General features: G+C 40.4%; 1 protein-coding gene across 2 annotated transcripts in view; it reads left to right on the top strand.

The window, feature by feature from the left end:
- Positions 1–27,459, top strand: part of IGF1 (insulin like growth factor 1) — a 57,904-nt gene that overhangs the window by 23,014 nt on the left and 7,431 nt on the right. The gene's annotated exons all lie outside the window — the stretch shown is intronic.

Here is a 27,459-nt window from a genome sequence, read left to right as displayed (position 1 = left end):
TGTGTGTGTGTGTGTGTACTAGTATTCTTTCTTTCACTTCAAGTACTATTCATCGCAATAATCCCAGCAGAGTACACTTCTACCTTGGATAAGCCCCCCAAGATGTACCTTCTATAGTTCTTGTACCTTCTATAGACACAGAAAAAAAGAAAAAAAGAAAAAATTGGTCAGCTCTCCTAGAACACCGTTCACACTAGGCAGGAGCACGTTGCCATGGCTGAAATTGCAAACACGCAAAAACACAGAAAAATGCAACAGCTCACCGCAACAGCAAAATACAGACCCACCACAGACATGAAAATAGTTAAAAGCAAAAATAATGAGTCTCTTGGTTACTATTTGCAAACAGCGTAAACTGCCTCACCACGATAAGGTGGACTCATATCGAGGCAGACCCTACACTGTAATGGCCTCTCCATGGCGTGTAATACGCCTATGCTTTGGGCATTCTATAGACAAACTTTACCTCTATTTCTATTCTCTATTTCTCTAATCACTACCTCACAACTGTCACCTGCTCCTGTCAATTTCTGAGTTTATTTCACTATATTGTACTAAATTTTTTTCAGTAAAAGGCATCTCTGGTTAAGTGCTGGACTCTGGACTATTTTTGTCGCCACATCTGCACCTGCACTCTCACAACTGTGCTACCTTTACAAGTGCCAGTGCCCATAAGTTCTGGGGTGGGTATCACCACTCCTGGCCACCGTTACAAGTGTCCCAACAAAAAACACCAAGCCCACCTGCTGCATAACATCCTCAGCACCCTTGGCCATGATATTTTGAGCTGACCTCAAAATCATTGTTAATCATTCGCAAGTTTTGTTCAGTGTAAACAATGATCGTTCAGCCATTTTCAGGGATCATTTGATTACCGGTAGCGAAAGAAGTTAGGTGCAGCCCTAGCTAGTCTTGGAAAACATGGATACAGCCTATGGCTATATTCATGTTTTCCAGGCAGCCAAGAATCTTTTGAGCTTGGCTGGGTCCTTCCCGGATCGATTTCTGGCTAGTTCTGTGTTTCAAAACTCTTAAATGAGTCTCTACGGGCTCTTCTTTTTCATATTCATGTTTTCCAGGGAGCAATGCATCTAGGATTTCACTGCACTGACCGATTTAACCGCAAGCCGGCAGTGTTATTGCTTGGCTGGTCTCCCTGTGATCAGCTATCTGTTTTTCTTATGGTTTTACTAGGCATTGCTCCCACCTAGCCAGAATCCTGCTCCACATTGATGAGGGGCAACACCCCAAAACAGGTGTCTGTGGATGGGTACCCGGCCTTGGTTTTTTCCCTTGTCATTACATTGACTTATAGGGCCACTTAATATGGTGGTTTGGGTGGTTTACCTACAGGAGCCACCCCTTGGCTGGGTCCTTCCCAAAGGGATATCTGGCTAGTCCTGTGTTCGAGATTCTTAAATGAGGCTTAACAGGCTCTTCTTTTGCACATTCAAGGGACCAAAATATCCAAAGATAAGGGCAGATTAGATGGACTTGTTTTCTGCCAACATTTTTTGATCTTTCTAAAGTATTTTGCAGATAAGGAGCTCTTCTCTCAGGAGTCTTTCACCATATTAAATAATAGAGTGGTGCAATGTACAAATGTTTAATCATGTAGACAAAAATCCAGCTATGTGTTTTGTGTTTTCTGAAGCGTCTGTTCCATAAAGAATGATAGGGAACATAAACATCATAGGAGAAAGGGGTCCCTTGCTTGAGACCACGTCTCTGAGTGTGGACAGAAAGGTCCTTAAGTAGTCAATGTATATTATTTTCCTAATAGTTGCCATGTAATTCCCCTGCAAGGGAGACTACAGGGAAAATGTCTGTCTGGCTACTGCTTCCCTTGATAATATCAGCTATTTACTGGTAGCCCAAGGAGCTGATTGGGGCTGCACAATGAAGGTTGGCTCTAATGAGACATGGGTTGTATGTATTTTAAATGAATGAGAGCTAAATTGATGAATGCTGATCATTTACTTCAGATCTCAAATACCACTTAAAACCCATGTGACACTTCTTAATGAAAGCATTACCAGTAGATTGAACTGAAAGTAAAAAAAGACTAAAAATGCCATATAAGTTGCTAGCTCATTATAACACACCCAGTCTGGTACTGTGATAAATGTAGACGGATGCACCAGCTGAGAATCTCTGTATTAGGGGATTATACTGTGGGAAAATTTAGCAATGTATCCTCAGCAAATGATTTAACAAACTTGGTGAAGACATTTACAGTCCAGAACTCCCTAATGTCAAGCTGCTGATTGAAAATTCAGATTTAAATGTATTTATAGACAGGCACTGATCCATGCCTGGAAAGTCTTATTTTTAGTATACGTGCATGACAATTCTTAGTAACTACTTTATGTGGATGTCAACGTTTAGCAAATGGTTTGGAGATTTAACTTTTTTAAAAGCCTAAGTAAAGAATGAACAAATAATTGAATATATTTATTTTTAAATTGTATACATTATGATTATTAGGGACATGTAATACAGTAGTATTAGTATGTTACATATATAGTTACATCGTTTTTAAAGTTAAATTATTGTTCTATAGTTTGTAAAGCTAACACTATAGCATTAGTGATTTAGTGTAATACATGGCTCAAAGGATTTAAAGGGAAGCCAACACCAGTTTAGCCCATACCAACCTACAAGCATAAAGTGATAGTAGTGGTGATGCTGAAGACGATAATCTTCTTTTTTTCAATTGGTTGCTTTATTTTTGTGAAATGTACATGAAAAGGAATAGAAAAGAGCTTGTCTGATGTACTGGTGACTTTCCCCAGCCTCTCAGTGCAGCTATACACCTGCCCTGCAGGTCCTGAAAGTGCTCCTCCCTATATATTAATAGTGTGCCTCAGCAGCGACATAGCTGTAATCAACTCCCGTAATTGTACAGTAACATTGCTAGCAAGGGGGGCCTTGAGTGTTACTATGGACATTTTAGAACAAGTTGCAGACATAAGTATAGACATATCTGTTATGTCCCAGACCACTGTTTGACTAAAAATGGGTTCAGCCATTTGTGCCATTAAAATGGTTGTGAAATGGCTAGGGGAGGTGAAAAAAATAAAAAAACAAATTCAATGGGGGAGATTTATCAAACATGGTGCTCCTAGCAACCGATCAGATTCCACATTTCATTTTCCAAAGAGTCTGTGAGTAATAAAAAGTGGAATCTGATTGCTTTCTAGAGGCAACTGAGCCAGTTTCACTTTACACCATGTTTTATAAATCTCCTCCAATCGCCCAGATTTATTAAAGGGTGTAAATATACACTGGTGTAAACTGCCCACAACAACCAATCACAGCTCCTCTTTTGAAAACTGAGCTGTGATTGGCTGCTATGGGCAGTTTACCCCATTATATACTTTTCACTCTTCTCTGCTCCCCCACAACTGCTGTGTCCCACTCCTTTGCTGGTCTCTACTTCTGTCATGGTTTGTATCATCCTGACCCCACAGGGCCTGCCCATGCTGATCAGTAGCCACAGTGGTGTCCTGCTTCAGTCACAGCTGTAGAGGACATACTTATCGCTTATCCTAGGCATTTGTTCATTGTCAGTTTTACAGTTAACCATTTTTTTTTCTCCAAATAAGTGTCTAAAAATTACAAATGCAATTTATTTCTATACATTTGTGGACCCATCTTCTTACACTTAGGTTTTATACACTTTATGCTACACACAAGCACCAAGGGGCTGTAATGCAGTACTTATATAGGTTAATAGATCCGTACCATACCCATGTATGCCTTTGACTTTACAACTTTTTAACTTTTCCTTGTTATATCCTGTATAAATCTAACATGAAAAAATAAATGGGTACCCCCCTCCAGAGATATAAGCTTCAATTGCTTCACACAGTTCTGTTTCTTAAGGCTGTGTAAATATAAATTAAGATTGTAACCCTGTCAGGGAAGGGCTGGTCCTCTATTGGGTCAAATGACAGAGATAGAGGTCTTAATACAAATTTCCCTTCCCAGGGTATTAAATATCCCCAAATTGGAAGCAGTTAAATAGCTTACTATAGACTGAAAATGAGATCCAGACTATAGCCAATTGGGGGAAAGGTCAAAAGAAATGTGAATTTCACTTGCACTCAGGATAATAGTTCTGGATTGCATCTGCGTCCACTGACAAAATATGATTATGTCAGTGAATTCTTAATTAGTTTTATAACATGTTCAGTAGAAATAATGCTGCCTGCTTCTGCGGTAAATTGTATATTAACTGGGTGACACAGGGAACATAGTGATGTGTTGTCCATAAAAACAACAGGTCACATGATTGTGAAGGCCTTTCACAGGTCACCATAGTCTGAAATCCCACAATTTGGTTGGATAGGTTTTCAAAACTTTTCAAAAATGTATATTTTATTATGTTACTTTATCTCTGCTGTATGAAGTATCAGACCAGTGAAGCACTTGCCATTGATAAAGGTTTCTACTGGACTTTCTGGGATGTACCTCTCCAGCTATAAATAAAATCTGGACATTGGAATTTGGACATCTTTAAAGAGTAAAAGACATAGCCTCTTCTATGACGTCAAACTACACACTCAAGGGAACATGTGCAGCTCTAGAGATTGCACAATTCATAATACCGACAAAGGCATTATTTATCTATTCAATGTGGTCTCAGCTCAGCACAGGACTGAAAACTGAACTGATACAAATCACTCTCAGAATTTATGAGCAGAATTCTCAGCTGTGTCAAAAATCACATTGCAAACCTGTTCTAATTTGCTTGGCAAACAAAGTGAGAGTTTTATAGATCTATTTAATCTGGAACTGATAAAACATCAGGACCTGTGTTTTTGGAACACCAGGGGAATAGATATTTACTTGTCCATTCATGAATGAGTTTCTTAATCCTGCTGAGCAAGTTTCGCAGACATGATTTAAACATGCAGCACCATTTAAATCAACATTTGGGACTATAAGGCTTTTGGCTGCAGGGCAGTGGTGTTCATATAATAAAGAAGATGTTGAGCAATAGAAGCAGAACTTCTGAATCAGCTGTTCCTTAGTAAGTGGTATTGAAATGAGTGCATCACTTACACAGGCACCAGTTTGAAGCATTAGTCTGTGTTATTTAAATGTTTACAGGTTGTCCTAAAAATCACTTTTGTGATATATTAGTGATGTACCATAGACAATTGATCTTTGGCAGTCTGGACATTGGAATTTGGACATCTTTAAAGAGTAAAAGACATAGCCTCTTTTATGACGTCAAACTACACACTCAAGGGAACATGTGCAGCTCTAGAGATTGCACAATTCATAATACCGACAAAGACATTATTTATCTATTCAATGTGGTCTCAGCACAGGACTAAAAACTGAACTGATACAAATCACTCTCAGAATTGATCTTTGGCAGTCCTCCTTCCAATGCCAGGACCAAGACTCTGCTGTGTCCAGTAGGGTTAAGCAAACTTCCCCAACTTTTTGGGTTGGGCAACGTTCTCCGAACCATAACACTGAGCATTTTAATCCTGGTGGCTGGAAAAGTTGGATGTCGCCCTAGGGCAGGAAAACATTGATACAGCTGGGGCTTTGCGCAAACATTTGTGACTTTTTGGTGGTCTGCACTGGGCACAGACTTTGATACATGTGTCCCATAATCTCTACATGTACATTACAGTGCTGCAGTAACTCCATGAAGTAAGCTCATAAGTAGTGTTGAGCGAAACTGTCATAATGTTCACATTCTGCAACATTATCCAAGCCTGAATGCTCAGCATTTGATTCCCCGCAGCTACAGAAGATGGATGCCACCCTGAGTATCCCATTCTACTGTACCACCGGCTTTAGCAGCCCTAGGATTACCCCCACCACAACTACATTACCTCTGAAGGAATTACGGACACGGGTACCTCCACTCAAAGTGAGGGTTTATACACACAAAGCCCAATGGGCAAATAGGTGAGCAGCTCTCCCTTCCTCTTCCTTCCAACATACTGTAAAGCTATCACATGAGGCTAGAGCACTAGAGCTCTATACAGCTGGATCACAATCATAATGGATGTGCCATTCAAAGTTGTAATATTTATATTATATATTTTTTATTGAGCAACATAATATAAATCAAAAACATCAATGAAACATGTTTGGGTACTTTTTGCCAGGTTTTGCACCAATTTTTTGTCAAAATATCTGAAACCCAACCTCTTCCTAGAAAAAATAAATACTCAACAAAAATAAATTACCGGGTTATTTAAAAAAAAAAATAAAGCCTGCATTTTTGAGGGTGAAAAAGTGGTGCATGTTTGGGCAGCCAAGTAAGCAATTTAAATGCTGGAAACTGAGATTTTGAGCAGAGAGAGTTTACCAGATACTAGATAAATGTTAGCGTGTACCACTCTCAATTAATAAGCTGCTGAGACAAGAAAATACACAGACTTTACTAACTTTTCATTTATTCCCCCATTATATTTAGGTGAATGCATGTGTAATAGGAATAATACTGTAGGTCAAATAATGGCCATTATTTTATACCAACGTTATTCTCATAATAATGACCCTTTTTCTAACAAGTAACCGACGTTAGTTTTCATTAATTGACGTCTGTCCAATTAAAAACGGTCATCATTTTGACAGTGTGTGAACATAGCCTGAAATAGGGATAAGAACATGACACCAACAGAATTTAACAAAGAATGTCAATAACTTGACAATTTTACTGATGAAGCAAAGTTCAGTAAAATTAAAGCTAGTGTACTGTGTGAACAAATGAAAAAAAGGAGCAAATTGTTATATTGAAAATACCACCCTATTTAGCTTCATTTTACGGTTTGTGATCATAGCCTTACAGTAAAGGATAATATCTGCTTATTTTTACTGCCTAATTTTAAAGAGTTTAGTGAGAGTACAAATTTAGTAGAAACAGACTCAAACAAAAAGGTCATTGGGAAATGAGAAAGTGCATCCAGGAACCATCTTGAGCTTTGAATTCGTGCCTAGATTCAGTTATAGCATGAAGTCTACTTCATGCTATAACTGAAGCCATAGTGTTTGCTAAGCTTTGTTTACTCCAGGTCAGTTCTGTTGTATTAACTTATGTGTCTATTTATCTGCCTGAATTCAGGTGTCAGGACTGTACCTGTTGGGATCTTGGCGCGGTCCTTGGATCATAAAGCACAAACGAGACCGCGCTCGAGGCAAAGATTTATGATTCTTTGGTGATTCTGTGGCAGGTCTCCCTGCCAGTCAGTGAGTTTGGTTATCAGGTGTCTGTGTTTGGACATCAGGGGACTAGGCCAATCAGGTCCTGGACCAAACCCCTTACCTCCTATAAAGCATCTCCAGGGTCTTAACCCTTTGCTGGCTATTGAGTCCTTGCAACCTGATCTCTCTGCATTTCTCTGTGCGTTTTCCTGGTTTTCCTACCCCTGCATTTGTTCTTGGACTATCCTGGTTTTCTGCCCACCCTGGCCTTTTGGCTTTGTTATTTTATTCTCTGGATCTCGATTTTGTACTTTGCTGCTCGGTAGTTGTGACCTTGGACCATTTGACCTCCCTTTCTTGTTTGTCTTGTCTACGTTCTGTGTGCCACTGTGCCTAAGTTAGGAACGGTTGTCACCTAGGGCTGGTTGTGGCAAGTAGGCAGGCACAGTGCAGGGTCCACTGTCTTACTGTCTTCCCCATCCTTTTCCTGACTTAGTGTACCACTAGTCATAACATCAGGTTTGTAAATTTCGAAGTAACTCATACTTTCTTTAACATAAATTTCGATTAAAGAGGTTATCCGTCACTTTTTATGTTGCTGCCCTTATATAAAACATACAACCATCTTATTACCTTTCATCGCTCTCCGGTGGTCCTACTCTGACATATCTGGATCCCCAGATTACTGTAGCCACCACCACTTCTGAGACCAACTCATCTCAGCAGTGACAGTCTGCTCAGCCAATTACTGGCCGCAGTGCTGTCCCATCTCAGTGATTAGCTGAGTGAGCTGTTCATGCAGAGGGGGACCCAGAGATGTCACAAGAAGACACCAAGGGAGCGTAGAGAAGTAAGGATAAGATATTTAGGTCAGCAACATATAAAAAGTTGTTAAGTACTGAAGGAGTGTGAAGTTCTAATTGAATGTTATGATGACAATGATGTTACAGCTAAATTATTTTCTTTAATTTACAGCAGGGCTCACTTTACTGCATAGTTTCTCATACAATTTCAGGGTCAATTCAGAGTGGTCATCTTGGATGGTGATCACAAACCACATTTTAATAAGCATTCTATACTGTATGATACCATAACAGAAGACCAGGAAACTAGAGATGGAGCATGCACCAACTCAATGAGGTGCATGGAGTGCAGCTCAGCACACAAAAGGATCATACAGTATACGCCAAAAGAAAAAAGCTGTATGCTATAAAAAGTCACCCGCAATGTTCATTGTGAAGAAAATAACTTCATTGGAAAGTTAAAAATCATATAAAATCTCCAAAAAGGACCCCATAGTCTCAAAAAACACATTGTGAGACAGACAGATTAAAAACACCAATAAAAAATGTGGCCTTATACTGCATTCAGAAATAATGCCCCATTCACCAGGCAAATAACATCTGTACTTTTCTGTACCTGTAAGACCTGAAAGATAGTGCCAAAAAGATATGAGAATACCTAGTACGTGGGCAATGAAACAATAAAGGTCCCGGTGTGGGGAAAGAGCTCCACGCATATGGCCCCTCATGGAGGCTTCATCAGCAGTGGCTTCATTGCCCTTTATTGTTACTTTGCCCATGTACTAAGACTTTGCATTCTCATACCTTTTTGGCACTTACTGTTTTCAATGTCTTACAGAGAGGTACAGAGAGGGTATTAGGTTATTTGCCTAATGAGTGGGGCTCTATTCCTGGATTCAGGACAAGGCCATATGGTTCATTGGTATTTTTAATTGTTTTTAATTTTTCTGTCTCACAGTATAAGACCATTGGGTCCTTTTTGGAGATTTTACGTGATTTTTTTGCTGTTTGGAGGTACATTTTTTTCTTTTGGTTTATACTTCACCACAACAAAAGACACTATGGGGGAAATTAAAAATATTTTTACACTTGTTTTCTAGTAAAGGCACTTATAAATTCCCCCTATGTGATGTTATAAGGCTGTAGGCTGCATTAGGTTAAAGGGTTTAAAACTTGACATCATTCCAGTGGCAACTTTGATTTAAGCTATAAACGGAAATACAAGATAACAGAAAGCAGATGTCTCCATGGCGTATATACAATTAGATGAGATATGATTAATTGTTGGATTTTAGAACAATTTCATTTTATCTGCCGAAGTCTTAATCAACAGCAACTTCATGAGCAAGTTATTTTGATCCGTATATTTGCTGCTTATTTTTACATCCATTCTTTTTTTCCAAGAGATATATTTTGCTTGGCATTGGGGAATTAGTGACTCACAGCATGAAGAGATTCAGCGGAAAGCTACTGAAAATGGACTTTATTCCCTTGAGAGTATACAGTGAAACATGATATTGACATTAAACCGTTTCTCCCTTATGAAATGTTGAGTACTATCAGCTGGTGCTCATATACTGCTACATTCCTTGCTTCTAAAAATGTTACCATGTGCACTCTGCAGGTGACAGTGCTGGGTGCTGTCAATGCTTCTAGGTGTTTAAAATCCATCTACCATTTTTATCATCATTCCTGTCGGTGCTGTGTTTCAATCCTCACAGAGACAGGAAATCCCTATTGTGTCATTCTCCATACTTTCCATCAGTAACTCTGTAGATGGAATGCAACATTAAGACTTTCAAGCAGCTATACTTGTGTTTTTCCATCTTACTTTCCATGTTTCTTAGAATTTGAATACTGAGGAATAAATAGGTTTTACTTAAAAAAAGCTACATAGAGTTGGGGTGTGACTCTATGAAGAGTTGCTTAGGAGTGTTGGCCTATGACTAAATATACATTATACAATATACATTGAAATTAGGGATGGTCCGAACTCTCTGAGGTTCGGGTTCGTATGAACCCGAACGCTCGGCATCAGATCGGCTGTCTGCCTGCTCCGTGGAGTGGGTGGATACAGTGGGAGGACCGCCTGGAAAACTGGGATACAGCCTATGGCTATGGCTGTATCCCAGTTTTCCAGGCGGTCCTCCCGCTGGATCCGCCCGCTGCGCACGGAGCAGGCAGACAGCGGGAATCATTACCGAGAGTTCGGGTTAGGACCATCCCTAATTGAAATAATGAAAAAGATCCTGTGTCTATATATTCCATACTTGCTATTGCACCCCCTCCTGGTGCTCCTTTGACAACTAGTTAGAAAGTCCACCTTACTGTATATGGCCAGTACAGCCATGCAGTGGTTGCATATGTTTAGTAACTCAGTTTCACCAGTGAATCTTTGGGTACACTGCTTTAGGCCGCAGAGTAAATGTTATAGCTGTTTTCACGCGCAATCAAGGCATGTAGATTGTTCACTGCCGTCTCTTCCTGCGTATGGTATATCACAGCTGATGATCCTAGTGATTGGCTGAAGTGTCATGTGTATGTAACCTCATTGTAGCACTTCAGGCAGGGGATACTAGAGCAGCAGCACTGGAACAGAGGCAAATTTAAGGCTAAGTTAGGTTTGTTTGTTTTATCAGAAACCTCCTTAAAAGGTCGCTACCACTGATTCAGTCAAGTGAATGAATACATGTTTTAGAGCCATATCTAGATAGCCAAAGCTATTATATTACAAACAGAAAAGGTATCAGCAAAGTCAATAGCAATCTAGAAAAAGAAGTATCAAAAATTGCGATATGATACAACTGCCTTTCCTATGTTAATTTCACCGCCAACACATTGGACAATTGGTAAATTGTAAAAAAAACTCCGTACGGGAGTTAAGTATTAATCACAGCTGTGTTGCAAATCGGCAACAACGGCCAGTATTAATACTTAACTTACGTTGTGTAAGCATAGCCTTAAAATACAATGCAATTTTGTGTACTGCATGTCATGTTTACATAATACAGCATTTTACACAATAGGAGTAACAAAATCCAGGCTATTCCATGTACAGTTGTGCTCAAAAGTTTACATATTCCGGCAGAATTTTTGCTTTCTTGTCCTTTTTTCAGAGAATATGAATGATAACACAAAAACTTTTTTTTTCACTCATAGTTAGTTGCTGGGTGAAGCCATTTATTGTCAAATTACTGCGTTTTCTCTTTTTAAATGACAACCAAAAACATCCAAACGATCCCGATCAAAAGTTCGCATACTTCAGTTCTCCGATGGTAAAGCTACCCACTCTTCTTGGCAGAAAGCCTCCAGTTCCTGTAAATTTTTGGGCTGTCTTGCATGAACTGTACACTTGAGATCTCCCTAGGGTAACTCAGTGATATTGAGGTCAGAAGACTGAGAAGGCCACTCCAGAACTTTCACTTTGTTCTGCTGTAGCCAATAACTACCTTGACTTGGCCTTGTGTTTTAGATCGTTGTGATGTTGGAACGTCCGAGGACGTTCCATGCACAGCTAATGAGTACAAATTTGCCTTCAGTATTTGCTAATAACATGCTGCATTGATCTTTCCTACAACTTTGACCAAGTTTCCTGTGCCTTTGTAGCTCATTTATCCCCAAACCATCAGCAATCAACCACCGTAGGTATGGTGTTCCTTTCATCATAGGCCTTGGTGACACCTCTCTAAATGTAACATTTATGGAACTTGTGGCCAAAAAGTTAGATTTTGGTCTCATCGCTCTAAATGACCTTGTTCCAGAAGTTTGAAGGCTTGTCTGTGTTGCTTGGCGTATTGTAGGAGAGGTACTTTGTGGCATTTCCTCAGTAATGGCTTTCTTCTTGCGACTCTACCATGCAGCCCATTTTTCTTCAAGTGCCTCCTTATTATGCATCATGAAACAGCCACACCTGGAGTCCTGGATTTCAGCTGATTTTTTGGGGGGTTTTCTTTGGATCCCGAATAATTTTCCTGGCAGTTGTGGCTGAAATTTTTGTTGGGCTACCTGACTTTTTACAGATTTTCCATTTGATAATTACAATTTGAACACTGCTGGCTGGCATTATCAATTCTTTGGATATCAGAACAAAGTGAAGGTTCTGGAGTGGCCATCTCAGTCTCTTAACCTCAATATCATTAAGTCACTCTGGGGAGATCTCAAGCATGCATTTCAAGCAAGACAGCCCAAGAATTTACAGGAAGTGGAGGCTTTCTGCCAATAAGAATGGGCAGCCTTACCATCAGAGAAAATAAACATCCACAACTATCACAAAAGACTTCAAGCTGTTATTGATATTAGAGGAACTGAAGTATGTGAACTTTTGATCCAGGTCGTTTGGATGTTTTTGGTCCTAATTTAAAAAGAGAAAACGCAGTAGTTTGACAATAAATGGCTTCACCCAGCCACTAACCATGAGTGGAAAGAACATTTTTGTGTTATCATTTGTATTCTCTGGAAAAAGAACAAGAAAGCAAAAATTCTGCTGGGATATGTCAACTTTTGAGCACAACTGTAATATCGGAGGGACAGAGAAATTGCATGGACTCATAGCAGTCTATGCGCCCTTGACTTGGGTCTTTAATTGTTCTCATAAGCATTTGAGTTTAAACTATTATGCCTCATATGTTTTCACATACAACCACTATGACATGAAATACCAGAAAAGGTGATTTTTAGTTATTGGGCTGGGTCAATGCCACGGGGAATGTGTAAAAAAAAGAACTTCTTAGAAAGTGTGTGTTTCTTATAAGTAGTTCAGACTTCTCCCACACTCCAAAAAAAATATATAGGTAGGTAAAAGTAGAATTTAGATTGTGGGCCACAATGGGGACAGGGACTGATCTAATTGATAACAAGTTCTATACCTTGATGTGCAATATGCTCATGTTGTAGCTTTCCAGTAGTTGGCATCACAGAACTGGTTGTAGTTTTTCAGCTGTTGCTTCATTTTGCCAGTTGTAGCAGTTGAGCTTTTGGCACAATAGTTTACTCACACATCTTTATCCTTGTTACAGCCTTTAAGTATTACAAATACTATTAGTCTTGTCAGCTTTATGACTATAAATTTATATTTTATTATAAAACATTTTCATGGTTGGAAAACAAATCATAAAGCAAGCCAAGCATGGACTCTGATGAACATGCATTTTTGCTAAAGAACTACAGAGGTCAAATAAGCTACAGTGACTTTTTATTTCTTCTGAGTATTGCGTAACTTTCTCAGTATTTCATTACCCATAAAATGTATTCTGGGGTATTCTGAATATATATACATATCATAAAAAGGAGATTATTAAGCACCCTCATGTGCAATCAAGCTTGTCACTCCGGTCTTCTAGTTCCCTAACTAGTGCAGTTTTAGTGAATTTGCTCTGGAAAATGGAAAAATAAAATGTTCAGTCCTATCAATCCTGTTTACAAGATTGACTAGCAGCCGACTGAAAGATCACTTTACATGCTGCCATACAAGTGTTTAGGGGGGAGGGGGGTAAGAAGGGAAATGGGAGGAGAACTGAACTGAAGGAGCCATAAGCTGCAGAAACTACAATGAGACCACACAAGAGCTTACTATGAGGATAAGCTCTCACCTGGGGTTTAATTTACAGCTAAGACTGTTCAGTACTGCTGTATAATGTCCTCTTTGCTGCTTACTAGGGTGTACTATAAAAGGATATAAAAGCAGACTCCCCTCTTCTGTGCATGTGCAGTGTACAGTGTCAGACTTGGGTGCTTAGAGGCACCAGTGAAATTGATTCTTACATTTACTGTTCATTGTATATTACCTGTCATTGGGGTTGGGGGGCAAGAAATAATTTGTTGTTCTCTGTTCATTGCTGACCTATAATAGGTAAAAATATGTATATGTAGGTTCCCCTGCACCCTTTGTAAATAGGCCCCCTGTAGCTAGTTACCCCAATTTACATAGGCCTTTCTTGTTTTTCCTCCTTATAGATAGCTCCTATAGGTAGATTCCTCCTTATAGATAGGCCCCCTGTAGTTTATTTTCTACTTATAGATAGACGCCCTTGTAGACAGCTGCCCCTCCCCTGCTGGTATTTGCCCTTACATAGGTAGTACCCAGGAGAATGTTTACAATTAAAGGGGAACTCCGGATAAGAAAAACTTGTTTTCTAATAAAAGTACATTAAAAGTTATATAGATGTGTCTATACAATGTATTACTGTATCTGTACGGTTCTGCCACACTGGTAGCTGATAGAAATCCAGGAAGTGAAAAAAAATGCCCCCTGTGCCAACTCACATTGTCTCCTGCTCCTTCTGCTACCCCCCCCCTAGGAGACAAATCTTCCATGTCTCTGTCTCACATTGTGTGTGTTTACTGATGATGCATACAGGAGGCTTGGCTGGATAACCCATTCCCCTGACTGATTCACCATCTCTATCTAGCCAGAAGCAGCTGCTGCACTAATTTTACTGATTGTAATAGGTGGGGGCTGTGATGATCACATGAGGGAAAGCATTGCATTCTGGGAAATGCCAAACCAGGAAGAACAGAAACACAAAACAGAGCAAAAAACCCCTAAACAAATGGATTTTTGGTAGTTTCAAAACTGAAATAGAAAGGTAAGTAATGCGTTATGCTTCTGCAGAAGTTTCATTTTTTTTTAATCTCTACCTGGAGATCCCCTTTAAAGCAGAAAACTTTTCACTTAAAAAGCACATAAATAAGAAAAAGCCTTTATTAGGAGTAACCATCCAACAATTAACACACTTCAGCCAATGTGAACAGACACCAGACATCACCACAAGGTTATAGCCATTTCACACCATCATAGTCACTATGAGGCTATGTTCACATAAAGTAAGTTCAGTAGTAATCACGGCTGCGGTAATTACTACTGAGCTTACATTGAGCTGGAGTGTATACACATAGTATACACTCTGTTCGGAATCGCTAGCGGTGCCCCAAAAAATTGACATGTCAGTTTTCAATGCCCGCTATTTAGTGAATAGCGGCCACAGAGAACGCATCAGTTCACACAATAGAGCGTTTGGCTCTGGCCGCACGCTCCATAATGTGCAGCTGCGAATTGGGATGCGGGTGTGCACGGATGCGCATCCCAATTCATCAGAGGTGAAAATCATCCGGCTGGTACTGGAGTTACGGCCGGATCTTCTCTGACACCGGCCTTTCTGAAACGGAACGGCTGGTATCTTACGCCATGTGAACATGGCCTAATGGTAGAAAAATGGCTATAACCTTGTGTGCAGCATAGAACTTCTCCAGATGCCGAGAGTCAAATGCTGAGCGTTCGGGTTTGGACGAATGTTGCTGAATCTGAAATTTCAGTGAGTTTGCTCACACTAATAAGCAGGTTAGATACATCTAACATGATAGCTGCTCTTTATGAAGAAATAAATTACGCTGCTAGAATATTATATGTGAAAAAAAGACAGTTTGATTGGCCACTACCATGTCACTTAAAAAATACAACTTGACTGCTAAGTGTGTCCTTCTAACAATCATTAAGAAGTAGTAAATACAATGTATCACATGTGCAATTCTGGCTATATCACTTGCATGTACGTGGACTGCAGTATAGAAATATTGAACACGTGTTACTCTCCATGCTCAACCATATTGTGGACAGGATCACTGTTCATACTGGCAGGAAGTAGCAAGGGAGCCGAGGTTCTTATATATCTATAATAGGGAACAGCTGGAGTAATTAAGGAAATATTGCTAAATTTAGACTTAAGTGTCCAACCTCTAAGGCCCCGTTCACACAGAGCAAGAGGGGCGGAAATCCGTTAGCCTCCGTGTCATAATGACACTCTATGGAAGAAGCAGCGTGCGTGCCTTCCATAGAGTGTCATTATGACATGGAGGCTAACGGCATTCCGTGCGGACAATTCCAGCGCAGAATTCCTTCCTCTGTGTGAACGGGGCCTAAGTTTTTTAAAAATTTTTGCTCCTCACTCACAAGAGGGCATAGATTAAAGGAAAAAGGCACGACTTAGCAGCAGTAATGGATGTGGTTTGAAGTGCAACAATTTGCTTCAACTACCTCCAACCTCCACCCTTTCAACCAAAGTAACTCATTCAGCCAAATCGAATGTATCTACCTGTTTTGCTGATATGAATAAAAGGCTGAATTCCCTTTAAATCACTTGGTGCTCGATATGTTCAAATCAAATAATTTTTAACAAGAATATTTAACAGGGCCCTCTGGCAAGAATTGCATTCAAGTATGAAGTATGTGCCCAGTATAAGATTTCATCAATCAAATTAGACCATCATGTAGACATCGACAAGCTTGGCCAAACCACTGCTAACTTGCATTCTATAAATATAACTGATGATGGGCACCGCTGTATTCCTTACACACATTATTTATAAACCCAGAAGGTTGTCATGGAGCAAAATGTTTAGTCAATACAAGCAGAAATTGTTTCCACTATCTCAAATTGGTTTTTATAATAGCTGGATTATATTTAATACTTATTTACACTGTGTGTGTAACAATGCAGTAGTTTAGGAAAACAACTTAAGCAGGTTGTTTATAGGAGGACTATACAGAATTCTGCTTTGCATTTGCTTGCTGAAGACTTTACGCTTGAATAATATCGAGTGACTTGGGCAGCTCTTGTTTATTTAGTACAGACAGACAGACACAAAGCGAGTAAAAATAATGTTTTGTTGACATTGCCAAATCTTGGCAGTTGTCTTATAGGCCATGTGATATGAAAGAATGTCAATAGCCAGAAAAATAGTTGCAGTTGTCTTTATAAAAACATCAGGTAATAGTCTACCTATAGGAGATATTAATAAGGCCACTAATATGCACCATCACTTAAAGAGTCACTGTTGTGAATTTTTTTTTTTGCAGAAATTAATAGTCCAGGCGATTTTAAGAAACTTTGTAATTGGGTTTATTAGCCAAATATGCCATTATCTGCATTCAAAAAGACTTTTCCTAGGTCCCCCCCCCCCCTCTCCTTTCTGCCATCCACTCCTCAGAATCAGGACATATCAATCAGACGCGTCCTGTCTGTTCTATTAAGAGGGGAGGGGGGAAAAGAGACGGAGCAGAAATGTCGGCAGCAGAAAACAGAGAACAAAGGATTCCTCAGCAGGGGAGCTATTCAGAAGTCAGAGAGGTCAGATAGGTCAGTGGTGACAACAGAGGAGAGAGGACAGAGGGTAATGTAGCTTTTAATTAACCTGTTTTGGTGTCTCTTTTCCCTCTCTCCATAGGAGAACAATGAAGACAGGGGAAGAGCTTCAAACTTCTTTTTCATGATAAAAATTCATTTTTCGGCTAATAAACCCAATTACAAAGTTTCTTAAAATCGCCTGGACTATTGATTTCTGCAAAAAAAAAAATCCACGACAGTGACTCTTTAAGAACTTGTGCACAGAACTGGTCATGTGTAAGAAGGTTGTCTCAGCAATTCTATTCCCCTGCATGAGCTATTTCTCTCCATGCCGAACTATAAAAAGCAAGTGGTACTGCATAATGGCAGTGACCCTTTGATAAACGTGTGCTGCAACTTCCTGCACAGCCAGAATTTAGAAGTGCTGCTGTACAGAGAAAAGGTTTGCATAGGGAGAAGCACAAAGTTTATGTTTACATAAGCAAAAGACATGCCAAAAACTGTATCATTGTGCAAGCCAAAAACGGTGCTCTTTTCATCTTCCATTGAGTTCATTGGGGAATGTTCAAAAACAACACAGAAAAAGAAATTACATTATTTTTTAGAGTTGTTCATCATGGTAGCTCACATTGAACTCAACAGCTTTAAAGGGAACTTGTCACCGCCCCCCCCCCCCCCCCCCGTGCCGGGATGAAGGCCACCCGACCCCCGCTAGAGCCCCGGATACTTACCCCATCTCGCCAAGTCCCGCTCCTGGAGCCGGTCCTGGGATGAAGAAGTCCTTGTCAGAAACCTGGCGCGTGCGCTGCAGAGATGGGTCCGACGCCCATAGAGAATAAATGGAGCCGTCATTCTCTATGGGCGTCGGACTCATCTCTGCAGTGCGCATGCTGGGCTTCAGACAAGGATATCTCCGCCCCGGGACCGGCACCAGGAGCGGGACTTGGTGAGATGGGGTAAGTATCCGGGGCTCTAGCGGGGGGTCGGGCGGCCTTCACCCCGGCACAGGGGGAGAAAGGTTCCCTTTAAAGAAAAAAAACCCATAAAAAGCTACAGGCAGGGGTAACCCAGAGATGGAGCCGTGGTCCGAGACTAAGGTGAGCTCAGACAGTGTCAAAGACCTGCCTCTACGACACTGTTGCCACAAAATAATGAGCTTTTTTTTTTTTTTTTTTTTTTTTTTACAAACATGCCAGATCAAAGAAGAAAGATAAAGGTATCTAAGCAATGCTCGCTTAGGGTGGGTTCACACGTACCGGAATTGCGGTGGATTTCGCAATGTTAGTTCCACAGTGAAATACGCTGTGATTGCTGGTACTGTTAGTATGTACGGGTTTAAATAGTTGCAACAGATTTTTAAATCCCCCTTAATCCACTGCTGTCCGGTGAATACTTTACCTGTCCGCACTCTGGCCTGCTTCTGTGGCTTCCAGCTCCCTGGTGTCCCACTCAGCCAATCAGTGCACTGTCCCATCGCAACCACTGATTGCCCAAGCAGGATGTTAGGGAGCCAAGAGCCACAGAAGCAGAAAGGAGTGCAGATGAGTAAAGTATTCATGGGTCAGCGGTGGGTTAAGGGAGAAGGGACTTACAGTGAAATGGAAAATCTGCTGCGATTCCTGTACGTGTGAACCCACCCTTTACAGGTAACTGAAAACTGGCAGCACTGATATGTGCATATCTATGCTGTCAGTTTCCCCCTTAAGGATGCGTTCACACGTAACGGACTCGCTACGGATCCCTGCCCTGTACACTCTATGGGCAGACAATCTTGCAGCAGGAAGGCCATCCCGCTGCGAGTTTGTCAGCAGCCCGCCCCGTTAACCCCCCGCTACTGGAGCATATACATCACCTTCTCCACGATCCGGCTTGCTTCGGGGCTCCCGGTGTCTTCACGTCCCGCTCAACCAATCAGTGCGCTGTGGCGGGGCAGCGCACTGATTGGCCGAGCGGGATCTGCCAGGAACCCCTGAAGCAAGCCGGAGCGGGGACCAGGGGATGAATACGCTCTGGCGACGGGGGGTTAACGGGGCGGGCTGCTGACAAACTCGCAGCGTGATGTGCATCCTGCTGCGAGTTTGTCTGCCCATAGAGTGTACAGGGCAGCAATATACAGCGGGTATCGATGCGAATTTCCAGCGAGAAATCCACTGCAGATCTGTCAAAGAAAAATGTATGATATCAGACTGACATCATGCAACATAAGATGTATTTTTTATTTTTTTTTGTAAAAGAGCATTTTTTCATCAAAAACTTACTAAATCCTGTAGTCAATGTAAAGGGAACCGACTCGGGACAAAAATACTGTTTTAGTGTTCTGTATATCATGCTGTAATATACTGTAGGTGAGGGCAACATACACCCAAAACATGGCAGTACATAGCCAGGAAATTGTCACTGCTGTTGGTTAACAGGTTTTTCCCTATTCACAGTGATAGGACGAAATCCATCAATCATTGGTTCCTAAGGATGTTTTTTCAATATACTTGTAAATTACCAATGGAGGAGTGACCCTTTACTACTAGAATACTACTAATTCCCTGTCTCCTGAAGTACAGGGTTGACCCTTTTAAGAGATCCAACACAGCTCCCAGCTGTGCTTAGCAACAGCTGAGCAATGCACATTTTGATATAGCTGTCAATTGTGAAGCTTACTTTCTAAGAGTAAATCTGTGTAAATTACAGTTTAATATAGGACTTCCACAGCCAAGAGGGAAAACCTACCAATATGTGTGTCATGGAGATTGATAACAAAACAAATACGTTTGCATGCTGTCAGCATACATTTGATAATGAGCTCTTCATGTCTACATAAACAAGTGGTGTTGGGTACTGGCATCCTGTAAGAAAGAAAACCAGATTGGGTGGATCATATGTCAGTTATTCGAAGCCCCAACATGTATTCTCAGTTGTATTAGTGGTCCTCGGAGGGGCTGCATAGACTCAAGCTTTTTAAACTTACAAAAGATAATAGGAAAGCGAGGAGATTTGAGAGACGCGAAAAGAGCCAAGCATTTGACGTATCCCAGTAATAAAGTTTAACCACACAAGGAAAAAATCAGATCAGTCGTAGTCAGGATAAGTTCTTTAATATTTAATTGCAGGGAAACTCACTTTAAAAGGGCTTCACAGAACACACATGCTTTGTGGGCCTGGGCTTCCATCTACAAGGGTGCATTCTTTGGATCCTTCCCAATATGTACTTGAATATCATACAACAGCAAGTAATGGGAGGATAGCTAATTTGTGGATTGAAGAAATGACCTTGTGTTTATGGTTAAAGAAACATGGCTGCCAGGTATGCAAAAGGGCAATTCCTGCTAAAGCTTTTGAGTTTATATTGAAAATGAAATATAAATTGTTAAGATAATCCTTGATGATTAAATTGTATAGCTTCTCCACAACAGATAGTTCATTGGCTTCAGTCCATAACATCTGCAGAAAATCTAAGGGTCGAGGCTCAGATTCCTGGCAATAGTGACTCATCTTTTTTTTCTGCTGTGATAGACAAAAAAGGATTTTTTTTTGCTCAGCTTAATAGAAAAGTAATGTCAATTCGAATATCACAGTGTTATTACACATGAATTCATATCTGTCAATCACCTGATATATATTATCTGAAGTACATTTTTTTTTTATCAAGCATTTTTTAGGAACTTGCCTTTTCTGAATTCTAAATATGTTGATGAAATAGAACCTGGTAAAAAGACAGGCTACAAAAATGGTGGACATTCTGAAGCATAAAGCATATCAGAAAAGACATAAAGGGGTTATCCTGCACTACAAAAACATGGCCACTTTCTTCCAGAGACAGCACCGCTCGTTTCCAATTTGGGTGTAGGTTTTGTAACTCAGTCCCATTGAAGTAAATGGAGCTAAATTGCAAACCCCACCTGAACTGGAGTCAAGAGAGGGGCTGTCTTTGAAAGAATGTGGCCAGGTGTCTATAGTGCTGGATAACCTCCTTAAAGGGAAACTATCAGCAGGTTTGTGCACACAAACCTAATGACAGCTCCCTGCAGCTGAATACCTCATCTCTCTGGCACTAGTCTTCTTTCCTTAGTCGATCCCAACATTTTCTATAAATTTAATCTATTAGACATATAATGTAAATTAGCATCTTAGAAGTACTTGGGGAGTCCTCTGACCCCCCCCCCCCCCAGCACCCTTTGGCCCACCTTCCTCATCCTCTGGTCACGCACAATTGAATATGCAAAGATAGGCATGACCAAAAGAAACGGCGGGTGGGCCAAGCAGTGCTCTGGGGGCCTGAGGAATGCCCCAGCGCTCCTCACATGCTAATTCACATTTTTCTGTTTGATTAACGTTATGTAAAAAGCCGGACCAACTAAGAGAAGAAGACTGGTGCCAGAAAGATGAGGTACACGGCTGCAGGGAGATGTCAACTCAACAGGTTTGTTTGCACAAACCTCCTAATATATCTAAATCTGTATAGTATGAAGGAAAGAAGGGAGAGGGGAAATATGATTAAAACCTTTAAATAAGCAAAGGGCAAATAAGGTTCAGGAGGGAAGAGGTAAGAATTTCTTACAAAGAAACTGAATACAAGAACAAGGGGGTAAAATCTAAGGTTAGTTGGGGGAAAGATCAAGAGCAACATGAGAAAATATTACTTTACTGAAAGAGTAGTAGATATTTGAAACAAACTTCCAGCCGATGTGGTTGTTAAATGTACAACAAGAGAATGTAAACATGCCTGGGATAAATATATATTTATCCTAAGATAATAAGAAGGGAAATACTAACATGACAGACTAAATGGACCCAGTGGTCTTTTTCTGCTGACAATCTTCTATGTTTCTCTTGAACCATGAATCTAGGGTCCTGTTCACACTGTCGCTGTTTTCCGCCCCATATGGTGGGGGCTCAAAAATGGCCGCTTCCCCACTGTATCGGGCGACCATTATAAAAATAAAAAATACAGTCAACTCACCTGGGGCCCCGTTCCCGGACTCCTCGCGTCTACTGGCCCGTTTTCGGCACAGGCAGTGTGATGTACACTGACTGCGCCGGAGATCCCCTGAAGCTTTCCCGAACAGCCGAGCGTCTCATGACGGAAGCTCCGGAAGTACCCAAAGCCTCTATTATTCTCCCGAAGCTCTCCCGGCAGCCAAATGTCTCTGAGTGTCTCCAATGAGACGCTCGGCTGCTTGGGAGAGCTTCAGGGGGTCCCCAGCACCCGCTGGGAACAGGCCAGGAGATGTGAGAAACGGGCCCCACTTGAGTTAGCTGTTTTTTTTTATTTAGCCACAGTTACACCCTAAGGCAGTTCCACTGCGGAATTCCACCGCATTTACTCAGTGTGAACATACACTTAGGGGGCTATTTCACAGGAGTGATAATAGCCTGAATCGGCCCAATTCGGCCGATTATTGCTCGGTGGAATAGAGAAAATGAGAAATCGATCAGCCGATGATCGTGTCATCGGCTGATCGTTTACTTAGGGCCAGACCTAAAATCATCACCGCGCATCGCCACATTGGAATAGCGGGCAGGGCAGGCGTTCCGTCTTCCTCCCCGGGTCCCGCGGCACAGCATCAGCAGCTCCGGAGCAGCCTGACTGAGCTGTCAGACTGCTCAGCCAATCACAGGCCAGGACCGCCGCGGCCAGTGATTGGCTAAGCATTCTGACAGCTCAGACAGGCTGCACCGGAGCTGCTGATGCGCCACGGGACCCAGGGAGGAAGATAGAGCGGAGGAAAAGGCCGACCAGGTAATGTATTACGCAAGGGCTGCAAGGACATCGGTAACGATGTCCCTGTAGCCCTCGCTAACGATCATCGGGGCGTGGAATAGGCCCAGTAAACGAGCGCCAATCTAGCAGATCGGTGCTCGTTTACATCGGTGAAGCAGGTATTACATTTCATAGATGGCATGATACATAAATCACATTGTGGCTCCTTCGAAACTAACTTCCACTAATGGCTACTGGAACAGTAAATGAAAATTCATTACTCACTGTGTCTAAGAGGAGTAGTGCTCTATATAATAGCCTCTACAAATCTTGTTAACAGGAGCAGCAAAGTAGCATGCTCATGTGGCTAATGCCTTATTATTATAACTATATTAGAATGAAGGAGCTGTCAAAAATCCATTGTGAAACTGAGCAGTCTTCTGCATTCTCCATTAGATTGCTTTTACATTTACCTAATGCATTTAACAATTACAATCTATAATAATGCCAGTAATTGTTCAGATTGAATAAACTTGGTTTTCAACAGGAAATCTGTTCTTTATCCACCACAAAACCTTAGAACTGTATTTTACTGTATTCTCATTAAGGAGAGTCTGTTCTCCCAGAGCACACAATGATAGAAATGACATCGAAGTGAGGTTGTCACAATCACCAAAGAGGACATGACTGAAGTCTGTACAGAACATACAGAACATGGTGACATCCATCAGGGACAATGATTGCTTTAACATGAGCAAAACAAATATTTCTTTTATTAACATAAGGGGAGATTTGCTAATGTAATGTAATGTACTGTTAGAAATTGCATACGATAAGTGGAATAAACGGTGTATTCAGAATAATAACAAACGGGAGGGGGGGTGCGAATATGCTGAGCACCATTAGGTTATGGTTTTATAGAAAAAAAAATAGAAAAGGAGTCTGTGCAAAAAACTGTGGCATGTTGTAGGGAGGGATCCTATTACAGATTTTGCATAAGTGCTTTATTATATTGTTTGGTGTAGTGCTCCAGTAGCAAAAAGCACAGCAAGCAAATTAGTCAGATAGGGAGTTAAAAGAGGTATTTGGAAATGACATACAGAGACAAAACAGAAAGGGCAGAGATATAGGATAACAGCAGCGGTGATACTGTACCTATGACTTAATCAAATTGGGAATATTTTGTAAATTAAAGGAGGGCTCTGAGGATGTAAAAGTCATAAATGCTTTATATTAAGGTAAAAAAACAACTTGCTAATATACTATACAGGAAACAATAAAAAGCAGAGACTAAACCACAATGATTAAATATAGAGCTTAAAATAATAAGGTACTAGATCATCTTTTATTTTCTGATATTTCAAAGGAAACTGGAGTTGCAGCCTCCCCCCAGGATGACAAGGACAAAGGGGCTGTGCTAACACGATTATTGGCAGTGGCTCTGCGTACAGTTAAAGCCAAGTAGAGACACTTTGTGCATTTCATATACAGTTACAATACAGACAAACATGTGATTGCCCTAACCTTAAAAGAAAGTTAGCCTTTTTACTGCAGAAATTAATGGTGTGCATGTATAACTAATTATATCTTTTGTACTGATGGAATTAGACAGGGTTGCTGGGAAAAACGTGCTGATTAAAACTCATGCCTCATAATATATCTAAGAAATTTGCAATATTCTGACTAGATTTCTTATTATATATTGTACAAGAAGGTGCATAGTTGTGAAATTAATTTAAATCCACGAACACTGTTCTCACTTCCTACATTATAATTTGTAAGTTGCCATGGTCATGAACCAACAGTTGCCAAAAATCTAAACCTGCTGTATTCTGGCAACTGTCAGGTTGTAGCAACTTTTAGGTCTCAATGTAGCCAGAGCAACACACTTTGATCTGTTGGAGCCAAACTCACTGTGTAACCCTAGCCTAATACTTTTGCCTTTTTTACTTAAAACTATAACATAGGCAATTTTCTGACTTTGCAAGATTTTTCTGACTTTATACTACCCTATACTATAAAATTCCAACAAAAACACTGCCTGTGTTCTAAAGTTGTATTTTTTATGCCAGTTTCACAGGCTTTCTCTAATTGTAATTTCATATGTAAATGATTTAATAGCTTTTAAAGACATTTTAAAGAGCCTATTGACGTCTATGGAGAAAAACCCCATACCCAAGCACTGACCACAAAATTGCCAATAAAAAAACACCACAAACCAAATTGCTTTGTGTTAGAGATATTCACGTGTTCCTATACACTGACATAAAACATCTGGCCAAAGATTTTAGGGAGATGAAATTTTAATTTTAATTCAGTTAAAAGACAGGAAAATAAGGCATCAAAACTCTGTGTTTGAATTCGCCTTTATGGGTTAATTTTGGTAAGATTTGGATGGCTTGTGGTAATGGTCTACTTTATCCTGAACAAGAACCTTCTTAATGGGAAACTATCAGCAGGTTAGAAGTATCTAACCTGCTGATATGACCCTATAGTGCACATGGCGCTGAGGATGAAGGTAATAGTCTTACCTATGATACTCAGAACCATGTTTGGGAAATTTGTTGGTTATTTTGATGTACTAGGGGTAGAAATACCACCCTCAGTGGACCAATCTGCCCTGGCCGGTCTATCCCTCCTAACAGATAGCAGAGCAGTGCCCCAATATTCATTAGGAGAGAGAGCTGGCTGGGGTGGATCGGTGCACTGAGGGTGTTAAACCCTCCCCCAGAGCACTAAAATGCTTCATTAGCATATTAAATATATAAAGTATCTCAAAAATAGCCCTTAGGATCAAGGTAAGAAAATGATCCTTATCCTTAGTGGCCTGTGCACTATAGGGACATATCAGCAGGTTAGATACTTGTAACCTATTGATAGTTTCCCTTTAAAAGTGTCATTACTTTTAAAAGTGTCATTACTTTTGACCACAGCAAGTTAAGTAATAATTATTATGGCACTAGTAGGAAACAACCAAGCCATGTCTAGCTAAAATGTCAATTACTTTCAGATCTTAACTACAGAATTTTTTTTTTTTTTTTTTTTCAAATCAAGTTTTATTGAAATTTTAACAGCAGTACAACAGAAGGCATAATCATTGCAGTATTGCGTGACTATAGACAGGTACAGTAGTTCAAAATAAAACCGTCATGAGTTGCACGCCCTCACTGCGGGGGCTTCCTAACTACAGAATTTAAAATGTAGTCTTTCCTTTAGGCTGGTTTCATCCAAGTGCATTACATTTTTGCTTCCATAGTACAGACAGAACTTTGGCATGAACACTGGTGTAATGACTTAAAGAAACTTAAAGGAATCAGTTTGGGTCATCACAGCCTTAATCAAGATGGGGCTTGCAAAAGTGTATACACAGTACACTCACATGAAATTGCCTTTACATAGTAACATATTGTGTTATTTACTATAATATATAACATACAATAAAATAGTTCATGTGTTCATATAAAGATACTTTTTGCAGCCAAATATATGTTGATATAGTACATACACAACAAAAGGCTATGGTAATATATCTCTGGTAACATACTCTTTTCTGTACTGCTCAGGAATGGACACATGCATGAGCTGAATCTATACAGTAGCACTATGGCCTGATCATAGTTTAAAAACAGAATGTAAACTAAGCAGAAACTAATGTTATCTAATTATCTTATCTGAGACCTTGAATAATTTAGTCTGTTTCCTAGAAAAGTGATTTTGTCATACAAAGCATTTTTGTTGCCAATGAAAATTTCTTGGCTGTTGATTTCACATTCTACCCTGGAATCTGACCTGGTGTAGAAAATAATGCTGTGCTTGCGGGGCTCTCGCCCTCTAGAGCACACTTTTCTCCAGTTATTCACCTCCATAGACAGCCTCCCCAACACACCTCTTCCACGTCATGCTCACTTTGATTTGGGTGCATATCTAAGCATGGCAGAGAAGTTAATGCCAGTTTCTGATTATTGCCTGCACATTTAGATGACTTTGCTAGAGTGTATCTGAGGACATGCTTGTGATTTATCTATGAAGTGTAGGGCAGCAAAAGGAAATCCCTAACTAAAAAAAAACTCTGACTCCTACTAAAAAAACTCCTACTTTTAGTAGCCTGTAATAACCAGTATCACGATTTTGCCATCCTTTTTGACTACATACTGGAACTGTGTTTCCCTTCCTATACTTTTATGCCCATACTAATTTTATTATGTTGTTATATCAACATTTGATTTAAAGTGTATCAAAACCAAGTCAGGGAATATAGATCTTTATCACAGTAGAAATTTGACTTCATTTCAGCCCAATCTCCCATGCCCTAAAGTTATCCTTGACATGTATCATGGAAGATGAGGTTAGGGGTACACATATGTCATGGAAATAAACTTTCTAGTCAGAAAATAGAGCTATAAGGGGTGTAGAGGCAGATGTCGCACCTGATCCCTGGTTCCCAAAGGATTCAAAAGTAACTAGTTTTATGAATGAAACATTGTAGGTGGTAGTCCTGTTCCAGATTTTGTATCTGCCTTTCTGATCTCAGCCAGTTCGTACAACTTGGCATATTGGGTTAAGTATACACCTGATGACTCTCTATTCTAGAACTGGTAAGTCCACTTGTTTTTACTTTAAACGTGAGATGATGATATAGAACCTAGACTATATTCATCTACGA

Source organism: Dendropsophus ebraccatus, chromosome 1, assembly GCF_027789765.1.
Source record: "Dendropsophus ebraccatus isolate aDenEbr1 chromosome 1, aDenEbr1.pat, whole genome shotgun sequence".
NCBI classification, from domain to species: domain Eukaryota; kingdom Metazoa; phylum Chordata; class Amphibia; order Anura; family Hylidae; genus Dendropsophus; species Dendropsophus ebraccatus.
Note: the sequence above shows the minus strand (reverse complement) of the source record. Positions and strands in the feature narration are given on the sequence as shown.